The sequence below is a fragment of the Lycorma delicatula genome, chromosome 10 (assembly GCF_047948215.1).
Source record: "Lycorma delicatula isolate Av1 chromosome 10, ASM4794821v1, whole genome shotgun sequence".
Lineage (NCBI taxonomy): Eukaryota > Metazoa > Arthropoda > Insecta > Hemiptera > Fulgoridae > Lycorma > Lycorma delicatula.
The window spans coordinates 60,818,564-60,831,325 of NC_134464.1; positions in this window are offsets into that span (position 1 = coordinate 60,818,564).

Consider the following 12,762-nt stretch of genomic DNA (forward strand, 5'->3'; position numbering starts at 1 on the left):
GATTTTAAAGCACATATAAATATTTATAATGCAAACTTTAAAGTAATTAAAATAGAAAATGAGCTGGTGAAGACCGTGAACTACACGATAAAAAAAGAATTAACCGTGGTTAAATAGCAGTTAATTGAATTGAACAGTACTCAAGAGGACAAAAAATTGTAAATGCAATTCCGGAGAGTAGAAATGAAAACTTGTAGGTCTCAAGTGATGTAGCAAGAATAATTGGTATTGAATACAAGCCTAAAATTATAACCGTACATAGAGTACCCTAATTTAAACAAGGAAGGATCAATCCAATAACCTTACAATTCATAAGTAAGGTAGAAAAAGAGAAATGAACCAAGACTGCTAGGAAAAGACGTAAAATTAAAACTTTTGATCTCAATAAGAATCTACCGGCCAATGATGTTTATATAAACCGATCATTTGTGCCGCATCTAAAAAACTTACTTATGAAAGCAAAATAGTTTGCCAAAGACAAAAATTACAAATACGTATGGATAAGACGTGGCAAGATTTTCATTAGGAAGAGCGATGATGATATAGCCTGCAGAATCGAAACGGAAATCATTTTGATAAATAGTGAAGATATGAACGGAAAAAAGGGAGAAAAAAATAATGCAAACACGTGAAGAATGTATAACTTCTTTCAAAAAAGTTACACTTTTTTGAATCTAGCTGTGGTTCATTTTTTCAACAAAAAGAGCAACAAAAGAACTACAGAAGGAACTTAAGAAAACGTTTTAATAAATTTGTGAGGCCAATACAAACGTTACCTATTAAATCAGACGTAATAGTTTTAAGTGAAATGGCTATACAGAATGAAATTCAATCTGATTTGTATACAATGAACAAATATTAGTAATTGTAATGATAAACAAAGATCAGCAGGGTTAATTGTATATCTCAAAAGAGATATAATAATCGACTATGTTGAAGAGATAACATATTTTTGTACAGCTGATGTAGTATTAATTCAATTTAAAATATTTAATTTTGTTTTTCGTTTGTTGGGAGTGTTTGAATTGGCAATGCTGCAGTAAAAATGGATTTACGTCTGAATTAATGAATTGTATCGTTAAAAATATGAAAGATAAAAAAACTTTAACATTGTAGGAGAGAGACATAAATATAGATTTCCTTGGGGTGACCAATGAATCATACGATAATTTAATATTGCTGACAAGTACTAGTTTTTGTAGTACGGTCAGAATACAAGGACAGATAAAGAGTCAAGGTCAGGTGAAGATAACGCATTTGTAAAAGCGAAACAAGAGTTATATATAGCATCCCCTCCATTGCTCTTAACTTCACTCGACGACTTCTCACATCAGCAACCAAAAGTCACATCAATTTATTTGCAATAACTTGCACTATATATAATTATGACGTCATTATTATAGTAACGAAATATATATATTTTTTTCTTATTTAGCATCCGAGAATCGTAGGTATTACTTCAAAGGATGAATGAGGATGATATGTACGAGTGTAAGTGAAGGGTAGTCTTGTACAGTCTCAGGTCGACCATTTGGGAGATGTGTTGTTAATTGAAACCCAACCACCAAAGAACACCGTTATACACGATCTAGTATTTAAATCCGTATAAAAATAACTGCCTTTACTAGGATTTGAACGTTGGAACTCTCGACTTCAAAATCAGCTGATTTAGGAAGATGCGTTCACCACTATACCAACCCGGTGGGTCAGTGAAATATGTTCTGGTAATTTGTTATTACAAATATAACTATTTGTGCTTAATATTTTGTTCAAGATATATATGACATAATTTATTTATTTATTTCTTGAAAGTATATGTTTTTTCAAGTATATTAAACTACGGTTTTGCTACAAATAAACAGTAACAATAATGTAATAAAAAACTATATGGGATGAGTTATTACAGGCTATAATTATAAAGATATAATTAAATAATTATTATTATATGTTATGATTTTCTTTTACGAAAATTATTTTTAAATAGTCGGTACGCATTACTTTTGTGGCTAACAGTAGTAATGTTCCGCATGCCGGGTTATAGGAGTGGATTTAGAGGAGGTAAGTAGAGGCAACTTGCAGGGAAGACCCGTCTTCAGATTTTACATACACTATAGTATATAGAGCGAGTGTATTTCACTTATTTATTACTGATCATAGTTTTCCTTCCATCAACTAATTACATAAACAGTTCAGGTAGTATAACGTATAAATATATACAATACATTAATTATAATAAAGTTAATGAACAACTAAATGTATTTGACTGGAGTTCTTTGCATAATATTCAAGATGTTTGAAAGATTTATTACTACTGTCAGTATGATAATTGATAGATGTAAAATTAAAAAAAAATCCCTTTCGGCACGCCGGAAAGCGGAGGTAGATTTCACCGGTGCTAAGTAGGGGATAAAAAAGATTTCCACCTTAAAGTTAAGAAAAAATTCAAATTTACTCAATACGACAATGGTTGTATGTGAAAAAAGTTTCACAAGTTTAGCATATGGAAAGCCCCATCTTACAATTCCAGCAAACGTTTGGTCATCCCTTGCCGTAAGGGTTAGTCTATCAAAAATTGTTTCACAAAAAATTTTAGGCAATGTTTAGAGGACTAACGACCACTTTAAACCGATTCGATGCTGTGCCAATTAGGGAGATGTGGTTCTTTTTTGTCTTCGAAACCCCATTTTTTCAATCTGGTGGGCCAATGGTTGACTTATGATTTACTTAGATAAGTTTTAGGCGCTTATCCAAATAATAGTAGGAACTTTAAACTAATTCGAAATTTTACTTAATAAGAAAATTATAGCGATATTATGTTTTTTTTTTTCAAAAAAGTCTCTCATTTCCACCAACATGGTCTGATTTTAACTGTTAAAGAACTCGACTGAGATTTTGGGACGAGTTATTTTTAAGGAACAATTTGAAAGTGATTGGCGCAAAATTACGGCAGTTATCGTGTCCACAAGAAAGTGAAATACATACATATATATATATATATATATATACATTTTTGAGCTGACGGTGGTTTTGGTGTCTGGGGGATATGAAAGGTGAAGATATGTCGAAATTTTCCGGAAGTCGAATCATGGTACCCATTACAATAGGTAGCTTATTTTATGAAATCTACCTAAAAACAGAAATTCTGAACATGCAAAAAAATAAATTACTTAAACCGTGGTTAACAAATGAAATTATTAGCATTTCAAAAAATAGGTTTAAAAAATTGAATTAATTAAAATTATTGAATAAATTACGAAGTAGGCCATTTAATACTAAATTTCGAAAAATAAAAATTAAATAAACATAGAAATAATATAACATATATATTATATGTAATTAGTATAGAACGAATAAAATTAAAATAGTGTTAAAAATTTATATGATCCAAGGTTTTGTATTACTGTTGTGAATCGATTCATTAATGTACCACACACCGCCTTGTGTGTAATGTTTAATAGTATGAACTACATTCGATGGGACAAATACTACATTAACTATACTCATTTATGTATTAATTGGCTCTGGAGCTTTTATGTGGCTCTAGGTATTCCAGAGAATGGAATTTTGTATAATTATTTCTAAAACTATTATTGGAATAAATTTGAATTTCAATCTAGAACGTAGGAGTTCTAGAACGATAAGTTTTTAAAAAATGATTTGATTTCACGATTAATATAACATGTAAAATTCGAAATTCTGCTAATTCATGACGTGACTTTATGAAGCGCAGTTCTGAGAGATTAAAATTTTCAAGGATATTTCAATTTTGATTCAGGATGACACCTGGTGACACATTTTTCATAAGAGTTCAACGACTAAAATTAAAGAAGGGGGATAAACCAACCGACTGAATGATTACTTCATCTGTTACTTAAGGTAATGGGTCACAGCCTGCAGAGAAAACTTTACAGCCTCGCGATGGAAGCATGACAGCAAGAATGGCACGCCACGACTAAGGGTAGGTCCTTGTATAGATTTATACAGGACTTGGGGAAATGGTACGCTTCTAGTTCGTTTTTAAGGGCAACGGGAGTCCAAGTGCTCTCCAACCAAGCGAATTTGAACGAATATTTGTTTCGGTTCAACCTGGCAGCTGATGAACTGTGCGTCTGCGTGGAGGTCCAGTCAAACGAACACATGATGTTCGATTGTCCAGCTCTTGGGGGGGGGGGGGGCAGAACTTAGGCCACCCTGGAACTTAGAAGTCAAGGAGAAAATTGGCCACTCATAAGCGTCGAGTCAAGTTGGGGTGAGCCGCATTGTCGGACCGTGTGGAGTTCCTTGATGCCGTTGCTTTGTTCAACCGGCATCAGTGGTTTAAGGGATATAAAACTTCTACCGCTTGCTGTATGAAGCTACCCTCAAGAAATGGCTGGCTATCGGTCAAATATAGCTCCAAGCGCTATAATATGGACAGGTACTTGCTGGCGTTCAGCGACTTAGGCACGGCAGCAAATTGCTGTCATTGACGGAATAAATTTGCATTTATTGACAAGTCATATATTTCAGTATGATGTCGGGGTGCGCCTACCCATTTTAGTAATATATGATATAAGTGAGAGGTGGGACACGCAAACAAGTAGTGTAGGGCACCACGCTTATTCCGCTCACGCCGTTAGGTAAGCTCTAGGAGCCAAACCGTAATTAGGATATTGGTCGCTAAACCGTTTTGAGGCACAGTAGCCGTTTGTAGTACGATCTTATGCTTTAGGACGACCAAATGAGGTGGTGGTGGAAGAAATGCCAGACAAACCAATAAGGTAATCGGTGAATATAAAATTATTCAGCGCATTTTAGTGGCTTAATAAAAAATATACAAAGTAATGTAGCACGCATGTATTTTTTCAGAAATTAAAGTAGGGATTAGCGTTACGGACGAATTAACATGCCGGTGAATGTAACGATAGAATAATGATGGTATATGAAAACTTTCCGTAAATATTATACAAACCGGTTGGCCAAAACCTACATCATCTATTAAAATTGAAAAACCGTTTTTGATACAGATTTTTCAGTAAATTAATACGGCTCGGTCAGAAATATTGGATGATTTGTTAAATAATCGTTCAAGAAATGTATTTCGAACGTTCACGATGTAACTAAGGTTGATTATTTCCGGTGTGATTTCGAAGATAATTGCAATTCTACCGATGACGTAAACTTGAGCACTGGTAGCAGTCAGTATATATATATATATATATATATATATATATATATATATATATATATATATATATATATATATATATATATATATATACTATTATTTTTATGCTTTTAATTAAATATTACACCGTAGACTGATTTATCGACATTTTGCAAATAACAAGAAGTGTTTACACGTTCGATCGTCTACGCTGATTTTGTTAATAAAATACAAAAAAGTAACAATTTATTTTACTTTTTTCAATCTCCCAAACTTGGATACGTGTGGCACATGAGAGTATATATTTAATTATGTTTTTAATAATATATTAATCAAAAGATTTTAAACAGCAATAGGGTATAAATTTTCTTTTTCCAATAAAGATGAATTTGAAGTTTATAATAAATTTTTGGTATTATTATTCATTGTATGAAAGAGTGGCCTATATTTATGATTAAGTGATGAAACAGCATTAAAGTTCAATTTAACTTGACCCTTTTTTCATCGTCATTTCCTCTCATCGTCATTTTTATTCCGTCCACTGTCCATTATAAAGTACAAAAGGAGAAAAATATCAATTCCTGTTTCAGAATAAATTGTCAGTCAAAGGTCATATTATATATTCAATTTACTTCTGCCAACCAAGTAATGGAAATTCATTTAAGTATGAATAGAAATGAGAATAAAACGAGTATGCTTCCTTCTTTTTATGAATAATATGTACTTGTATTGACTTCCGGTAACCGTTTAAAAAAATTAATGCATAATAATGATGATTAATAGAATATCTTTTGAAATAATCATCATTGATGTATATTTAATTAAGTTCATGCAATGTAACTAGCATCCCCGACGCGGTTTCGCCATCGCTATATGGTTACTTGCATTTCCCGTCGTGGTCAGAAGATATTTGTCGGTCATGGCTCACTTCACTCGTCTTTCCTGTCTAACCAGAGGGCTCTGCTCCTTGGATCCCGCTGTGTGCATTAAACTCATGCTTGTGAGAATAATAATGATAAATAAAAATTAAAGTCTGTTTAATTTATAAAAACCTAGCATCCTCGTCGCGGCTTCGCTCGCGCTATTTGGTTACTTGTGATTACCATTGCAACTGTTGCAGATAAGTACTAAACAACAACAAAGAAACATTTACTTCAAACTCATTTCAAATGTATTTTTTTTTTTTAATTAATAAAATGTTATTATTTTAATTATGCAACCGTATGCAAGTTTTTTAAACACTTTTTTATTTATTTTTATATTTTACACTTTATTCACTAATGCACTTTTTCACAGTCCTTTTTCTGATCACTGAAAAAAAAGTGCTTTGTAAAAAAAGAGCTTGATACTTTTGCTTGGGAGATCTTCCGGAGGAAGTTAAAAAATGTAAAATTTTGTAATATGATCTTGTCCGCACGGGTAATTTTCTATCTTCTATATTTAAATATATTATATAAAGAAGAACGCCTGTTTGTATATTTGTTTGTTTCGTAAATATCCAAATTGGACCATAAATAACATTTTTCCAATTATCTCAACCCGAGCGCCATCTCGCGGGTTCATTTTTTTGCAGAGTTATTTCTTTCCATGTAACAAATATTCTGAATATGAGCCAAATCGGACCATAAATAAAATTTTCTAAATATCTCGACTCCCAGCGCCACCTAGTGGATCCAAAATAATTCAGAAACCTTCGCGGGGGTGCGTACAACTCACCAAAGTTTCATCGCAATCGGATGAATTGTATAGGAACGCATACGGGACAAACATTCATTTTTATATATTATACCAGTGATTTCCAAACTTTTCCAAGTCGCGGTGCTCTTTTTCAATTAAACTTTTTCCACGGCGCCCTACCCTAAGTAAAAGTAAGACTACTCGTAAATAAGAGATAAAAATAAATAAAACTCGTGTATCTTCATTATTTTTTTACTTTATTAACATTAAATTAATTATTATAAATGTCTTGATTCAATTAATTACAAGGCTTTTACAATATATCGCGGCGCCCCTGTGAAGTGGCCGTGGCGTCGCGGCGCACAATTTTGGAATCACTGATCTATATAGATATCTGTGTATTGTAATTTCTTCAGAGAAACAGTTTGGTGAGAACAGACCCGAAACTTTGAGTGATCTAAGAATGTGTGGTTCAAAACAGTCAGCCTCCTTAAAAATAGTAGTTATAACTGGTTAGCCGTACTTTATACGGATAAAAATGTATTTTGCACGGTTCTTAGCGTTACCCAACAAACACCACTAGGAAGTGACCGTATTTCGTTTCTCATTTTTTTTTTTTTAATTTTTAAATACTTTTATTTTATGTTTTTTAGTCAAGTAATCGGAGACGGTCGTAGATAGTCGCGTCGCACAGTCAGTAATAGTGGCTGCTTTGGGTTTATTAAGATGTGTGCCTACCTTCGCACCCCTTAAAAAATTGAAATTAATAAAACCCAAAAATGGTTTTTAGATATCGTTTTGCAATCCCTAATTTAGCGAATATCTCGTTTATTATATTCGGAAATGGGGAAAGTTTGCAATCATTGTCAAAATTTCTTTTACCTTTCTTCACCACTTTCAAGATAGAATTGGGAAAGATCTAGAAATTAGTTTTTAGATATTTACATGCAAATTAAACATGCCACAAATCGGAGGAAGATTTGCCAGCGAAAACAGGCATGGATTCCCAGTAATTAGGAGATGAATACAGTATTATTAAATTAATTTCTTGAACATGATTCCACTGGTATATTTTAATAAAAAATTAAAAGTAATTAATAAGCGATATATTCATCTTACGAGTAAATAAGCGTTAAGTCTTCGATGTCTTTCGGTTTTTTCAAACCATCATCAGGAGTTAGAATATTATAATTAAGTCAATAGTTAAAATAAATATACAGTTATGACTGCATGTTAACAGTATACTGAAAAGAATATAACGATACTATACAGGATTGAAACGTAATTAAAAGGAAAGCCATGTTGTCAGAAATGATATTTTAGTTATGATTACTATTTCTTTATGTCTGTATTTAGTACTTGTTTAAATAATTAATTTGGCTTTAAAATATTTCTGTTCATTAATATGAACAGAAATATTTTTTTTTTTTGTTATTGCTTAAGTGGAATTTCTCTAAATTATGTGATTTAAAATGATTGTAAGAAATATCTGACACTTTTATAAATGTATTTGGATTGTAAGTATGAAAAAAGATGAAATCGCAAACAACTAACCAGTGATATTATTCAAAGAACTGAATAAACTAGCAGGGAGTAAACCCACTGATAAAAGGTGAGATAATAATAGAAATATATAATGTAAACATACAAAGACTATTATTACAAGGGGGTTCAAAATACTATAATACTTACTTACCTTGAGAGTTCACAAAATTTTGTTATACGAAAATTCTATACATTACTACACTAGTATTAAAAATAGTAAAAACGACATTGGTCCAACATGTCATCTAACAGAGAATAAATTGTTTTCAGAAAGTTTATATAATAACAAAACAAGAAATTGAACAGAAGGCGTATAGAAAAACTATACAATTCACACAGAATTAATCAAAATTATTGTTTCAAACCTAACGATATAACTGATTTCAGTTTATGAATAAAGGATGTGCAGGGAATAAGCCCAAAAGAAATGATTATGAAACAAAATACCGAAATATGGTAGATAATACAGCAGGTAGTAAATTTAACACGTCTATGACAACGATTCTAAATAGGATGACATATCCGGGATTGGTTTTAGGTCAAACAAAAGTATTGGATAAAACAAGGAAAATGAAATTTAGATATACGATAAGGATTAGTACATCATTACATCTGGTAAAGAAACATTACAAAGATAAACGTTTTACCTCACCACATATTGTTATTACACCTTTACCACATATTACAAAAACTGGAATTGATAATAAATATGTCTGTGTTCCTTATGAAATAGACCTAGAATAAATTAAACTGTAAACATTTTACAGTGTCAAATATATATATATCTTATATATAATATTATTAAATTGTGTCAGACGTTATGGTAAGTAAAATAAGAGACAAATTGTTGTTGAGGTTGGAGGTTAAATTAGATATAAAATTATGTAAATTATTGAAATATAATTAAAGGTATATTGCGGTAATCCGCTGAGTTTATTATTTTAATTTCCGTATCCAAGGGTACAGATATAATCGTGTTTAGTTATAAAATACATCCACACGGATACTCAAACATATGCAATCTTAATTACAATTATTTATTGTCAGTAATCTGACCGTGAACCCTGCTAGATGACAGCCAAGAACGATAGTAAAGACCTCCCTGGTCATCTGCTATCACTTTCTTTTTTGGGTTGGCAGTGTGTCTATTAGACACAAGTGTATTACATTTACAGCCAACCCAAAACTCATATTTTTGCGAACAAGCGCTGTTCCTAAACGAGCAGTGTTCCTAATTTGCATCAGGACGGTGTAAAACCGTCCTGATGCAAACCAGTTTCGAATCAGACATGATAAATGAAGGAGTGATAGACTGTTAAATGCACGACGACTGAGAGCATCAGGAAAGTTAGAGTAGTTGTGTTTTACTAAAAATAAACGAACAGGGACAGACAAGGAACGAAGACGACACAAATGGACCTAATGACAGAGATGTCCAACCAAGAACTAGCAGACCTGATGTAGAGAGAAAAGGGAATGATAGAAATAATAAACTCATTTTTGCTGAATTCATACCTTCATGTAGCTTCTTCTTCCTTATGTTCATTAAAGTCATGCTGGTGATAAATAAAAATTAAAGCCTGTTCAATTTATAATAAATATCATATTTTGTAAGTTCTTCAGGGCAATATTTTGGTCAATACTGGACTCATTAATATATCTTTAGATTTTCGGTTGCGACTCGGAAATATAAATATACATTACCATTACAGTGTTACCAAATCTCATAAATTTCGATTCAATAACGGTTGCATAAACCGGTGAAAATGTAAACATATGTATATTTATGTTTTTTACCCCTTAAAATATTAAAATTCAAGATACCCTGAAATTGTTTTGAAATATTTATTTGAAGGGTATTTGCAAGCTTAAATCTAGTGAATACCTCGTTTAGTGTAATCGGAAACAGCGAAAACGTTTAATCATTATTCGACATTTTTTTTTACCTTTCTTTCCGCCTTTCAAGGTCGTCATTAAAAAAAAAAAAACTAGAATTTATTTTTTAAGTATTCTCATGAAGATTGCAAATACCAATTATCAAGGTTATAACTTCATTTGTTACCGATAAAGTTAAAAAATAGTAAATTTCATTGTTACTCTATTTTAACCCTTTAAACTTAGAATTTCAAAAAATTCTTTTTTTCTGGCACTTATACCGTAAGAAGAAGGTGTATACTGATTTTCATAAATTTATCTTCAGTAGTTTTTGCTGGGCGTTGATGAATCAGTCAGTTAGGACAAGTGTCAACCCATGGAATTGGACTTGTGGTGAACGCGTCTTCCCAAATCTAGCTGATTTGGAAGTCGAGAGTTCCAGCGATCAAGTCCTAGTAAAGACAGTTACTTTTAAACGGGTTTGAATACTAGAACGTGAATACCGGTGTTGTTTGGTGGTTCGATTTCAATTAACCACACATTTCAGAAATGGTCGAACTGAGACTGTACAAGATTACACTTCATTTTCAGTCATACATATCATTCTCATTCATCTTCTGAAGTAATACCTGAACGGTAATTCCCGGAGACTAAATAGGAAAAAGAAAGTTGCTTCATAGGTTCAAATATGGAAGGTGCTATAAATCTCTCTACTATACGAAGGAAACTCGATAATAATATTAATAAAAAAGGAAAGTATTTATAAATTTTAACGATAAAAACTTAGTTACGTTATTTATTTACCGATAAGTTTGATGCTTAATAACTCAAGAGATTGTATATATGTTACTTGTCAACCTATTATTACTTAGAGGCTTTTATTAAAAAACTATTTCATTCAATTTAAAAATAAAAACCAATTACTAAAATAAGTATTGCAAAAGTTTGACAACTAGAAAATCATCGGTCGAAAAACACCAAAATTGGATGAAGAGAGTGAGAAGGAAGACATAATAGGCCAAACATACTTTTCCAATTTTTGCACGTTCGATATCAAGGGCGTAAAATAAAGTCTACGTAAAAAAAATTAAAAAAGGAATGGTACTTTGTTTTACATTTCTTTCAGTTTTTTGAAGAAAAACTCATGCTTTCAGCAAATTTTGTTTTACGTGATACTTTGATATCAGAATTGTATCATGACATAACAAATCAGTTACGGAATGCGAGAGTTGTATGCTGTCGATTGTTTCGGTATGTTAAACGGAAATCGTGGCTGAAAAACGGGATAAAATTTCTCGGACAAAATCATTATCTGTTGTATGGAGAAAGATTCGGGCCATACGTGGATTAAGACAATCTCCGCAGTCGACTGAAACGGAAAACAAAGGCATCCTCTTCTCCACTCAATTGATGTGGCGAACATGTTTGGAAATACGTTTATGTCAGTATCCCTTAAATCGTCAAATTGTCCTGAGTTTGTGAGGTATAAATTGCAGGTAGAATGTATTCTATGGATTATTGGAGACTCATAAAATAAATTAAGGTTTTCTTTTTCTTTTCTTTTGATAAGTTAAGGTGTGCCTTGAATAATTCTCGTGGTACTTTCACTGGAAATAATAATATCAGGCTCAGTATGTTAACTCACCTCCTGGCTACTGCACTAAGACATATTTTGTCTATTTACAACAAAATATTTTCTGAGCAGGTTTTTCTAGATTCTTGGTCAGAAATATTGACGATTTCTGTACTGAAACCTGGTAAATATAAATCATTCTCCTCAAATTATCGTCCTATCTTCTTGACTAGTACCCTGTGTAAGTTGATGGAAGGAACGGTAAACCGTCGGCTAGTGTTATATATTGAAAGAAACTCTCTAATTACTTCCGAATAATGCGGTTTCCGAATAATGATCGTCTATCGATCATGTCGTTACCCTGGAATCTGTAACTAAGTGTAACTTTTTGCCGTAGCCATAGATAATATAACAAACCGCGTGCAACAAAAATCCATTATGTGTTCGTTATTTGTAAATGATTTTGCAATTTACACTGCATGTAGAACATTACCTAATGCGGAGAGGCTGCTCTAAAACACAGTAACCAGTTTTAATCGTGGTGTAAAACGACTTCACATTTTCCTCGGAGAAAACGATGTGCATGTTGATCCTCAACCGTATCTATATAGTAGAACAGTTGAATCATGCACAAAGGTAAGATTTTTAGCGTTGTGATTTAACCAACGACTGACGTGGCTAACTCATTTAAATGAGCTGAAGGTAAAATGTCTGAAAATGCTAGACATACTGAGAGTTCTATTTATCACTCGCTGGGGAGGTGATCGAGTATACATTTTGCCACTTCTATCGAGTTCTGGTCCGTTCCCTTTTGGACTACAGTTGCGTGGCTTATTCGTCCGCACGGACGTGATTTAGTGGCAAAAATGCTACTATTATCAACAATAAACTTCGTCCATTTAAGAACACTATCACCGTGGAGATTCTCTTACAGGAATAACCATCG